The sequence below is a fragment of the Peromyscus maniculatus genome, chromosome 6 (genome assembly GCF_049852395.1).
Source record: "Peromyscus maniculatus bairdii isolate BWxNUB_F1_BW_parent chromosome 6, HU_Pman_BW_mat_3.1, whole genome shotgun sequence".
NCBI lineage: Eukaryota > Metazoa > Chordata > Mammalia > Rodentia > Cricetidae > Peromyscus > Peromyscus maniculatus.
In genome coordinates this window covers 64739169-64742288 of record NC_134857.1, presented here as the reverse complement: position 1 = coordinate 64742288, position 3120 = coordinate 64739169, and positions in this window count along the sequence as shown.

Below are 3120 nucleotides of genomic sequence, written 5' to 3'. Positions count from 1 at the left end.
CTGTGTAGTGGAATCTCTATTCGTAATTGTGTTTTCATTTTTTGGTGTGTGTGGTAGGACTGGGGGGTGGGGGGGAGAACTAGGCATTAGGAGCATGGTCCCTTTTTGTCTCTCTGTTCCCAGCTACCATACACAAGCAGCTTCCTCTGCCCTGTGCTCTCTCTTGGACTTACTGCCTCACTACAGACCCAAATGCTGTCAGGCAAATGACCAGGGACTGTGAGCCAAAATCAGCTTTTTCTCCTGGATTGCCTCGGGTACTCTGTTACAGTAGCGGAAAGCTGACACACACGCGCTGGACAAGCACAGGCACTTGTCCTCACGCTCTCCCAGCGTCACTGCCCTTTCTCGGTCCCGGGATCCTGACCCTGCAGCTGCCCCAGTGGCCACCCCTACCCAGTTCTGGACCAGCTCCTGGGAGTGGACTTACAACCGGTTGTAGGCGGTTCTGGTGTTCCTAGATGCCTTGACCTAGAACAAATTACTTCACTTCTCTAACTCTGTGTTTCCTCTGCTGTGTCATGAGGATAATAACAGTGCTGCTTCCTGTATGGAGGGCTATTGCGCATTCAGTGGGAAATGAATGTCAAACCCTGCTACAGTTAGCTATTGATAACTATGATTATGGTGAGCACGGTGATGACTCACAGCCCCACCCCGCCAGGATGCTTGGAGGACTTCCTATGGTAGTGTCCAGGGGAGAGTCCTGCCTCAGGTCCAGTCTAGATCCTAACTGCACACTGGCAACATGGGTGTCACATCCTGGATCCTCGATGACATGCTTGTGCTTGGAGGACTTCCTGTGGTAGTGTCCAGGGGAGAGCCCTGCCTCAGGCCCAGTCTGGATCCTAACACTGCACACTGGCAACATGGGTGTCACATCCTGGCATCCTCGCTGACATGCTCTGTTTCTCCCGCTGATCTGAAGAACTCAGCGCCATTGCTGGCACCATCTCACTGTATTTCTTTTCCTTATTTCTATAGCTTAAAAGCACGTGCTGCTCCAAGGTGCCTTGCTCTCTCACCAGACTGGCTCAGGATGCCCATTGATGCCTCTGACCAATACCTTGGCTCCAGCAGGGGGGAAGTGCCCCGATTTGAGATAGGATGCAGACTACCTTCTGATCTCCGTATGCCCCGACCCCAACTCAAAACTCCACGGAATCTGGCCTTGTCTTTGGCCTCATCCTCACTACACTGGAGATTCACGATGGAAGGCAAGGCAGCTCACAGGTGGCCTCTGCAAACTGTGGAATTTGCCTGTGTAGACAACTGCCCAAGATGAGTTACATCCATAAAGCTGAAGGTTGCGTGAATAAAGCTGCATTTCCTGAGCCTCCCCCACCACATTTCTCCAGAAAATTTCTCCACTCTTCCTTCTAAACTTTCCTGTGTATTGACATAGGACTGAGACACATTCCCAGCTCAGAGTTTGTTTTGTTTTATTTTTTTCCTTTTATCCTCTGGAGCCTCCCCCCTTCTTGGCTCCCAGGTATGGTGGCACATTCCTATAATCCCAGCACTCAGGAGGCAGAGGCAGGAATCTCTGAGTTCCACAACAGCCTGGTCTATATAATGAGTTCTAGGCCAGTCAGAGCAACACAGTGAGACCATATCTAGAAAACAAATAAACAAATTGTACTAGTTCACGTTTTATTGATGTGATAAAACATTCTGTCCAAAAGCAACTTGGGGAGGAAAAGGTTTGTGGCTTACACTTCCACATCACACGCCATCATTCAGGCAAGTCAGGGCAGGAACTGAAGCAGGGCAGGAACCTGGAGGCAGGAGCTGACAGGGAGGCATGGAGGGGTGCTGCTGACTGGCCTGCTCCCTACAGCTTACTCAGTCTGCTTTTTATACATCCCAGGATCACCAGCCCAGGATAGCAATCCCTGCTATGACTGGGCCCTGTTGAGCACCCCTTATCAATAGTTAATTGAGACACTTACAGGCCAATCCGATGGAGGCATTTTCTCAATTGAAGTTCATTCTTCCCATGTGATTCCAGCTTGGGTCAAGTTGATTAAAAAACAAACAAACAAACAAACAAAAACAACAACTTAACCAGCGTACAAACAATGTCAAGTTGAGAAAAAAATTTAAAATTTAAAGAAAACAACTAACCAGAACACATAAACAAAAACCAAAAGAATATTTTTGTTTTTAAATTTCCTACCTCAAAGATTTAGGTTACATATAAGATACATAATGAGGAACACAGATTTCAAGACTATAATCCAGTGAAATGTTGCACTTCTCACACACATGCATATCTATATATAAACACACACATATACATGCATACATGAGCTACATATACAATCTTACCTCTCAGGTAAGATACAAACACTTCCAGTATCCCATAAGCTCTCCCATGCTCCTTCTCTGCTAATGTCATATCACCTCACACACAACTTTGATAACTTTATCAACACAGGTTGTGTTTTTGTTTTTGTTTTTTCCTGTTTTTAAAACCACATTAGTGGAACCAGGTAATACACAGTCACATGCGTATGACCTAGTACATGTCTATGCAGGTCTTCATGTTGTGTATACCAGTGAGTTTCAATTGCTATATGTTAGTCTGGTGTATGAATATTCCATTTTTAATTTTACTACTGATAGGCATTTGGGCAATTTGCAGTATGGGGCTGTTTGGAATTAACTTGTTACGGACATTCATGTACATGATTCATGTACACTCACTTCTCTTGGCTGTAACCCCAGTGATATAATTGACAGCTCCCAGGGCACACATAGGTTAACTACAGCAGATATTGCCAAAAAGTGTTCCAAAATCTTGTACTAATGTATACTCCCACCAGAAAGGTGAGTGGATGATTACTCAATGTCCTTGTCAACACTTCCTCTTGTTACCCTTGATTTTAGTCATTTGGGTGGGTGTGTAATAGTATTTCGTTGTTATTTTAATTTGTATCTCCTGATGAATAGTGTGTTAAGTGACTTTTATATGCCATTGGCCACTTGGAGATCTTGTTCAGCAAGGTCCCTGCTCAAATGCTTTACTCACTGAAAGAGAACAGATTGTTAGATCTGTGCCACTGGTCTCTGCTTTTACTGCATACCCCAGGCACTAACCCATTTCCGGGTGTGAGC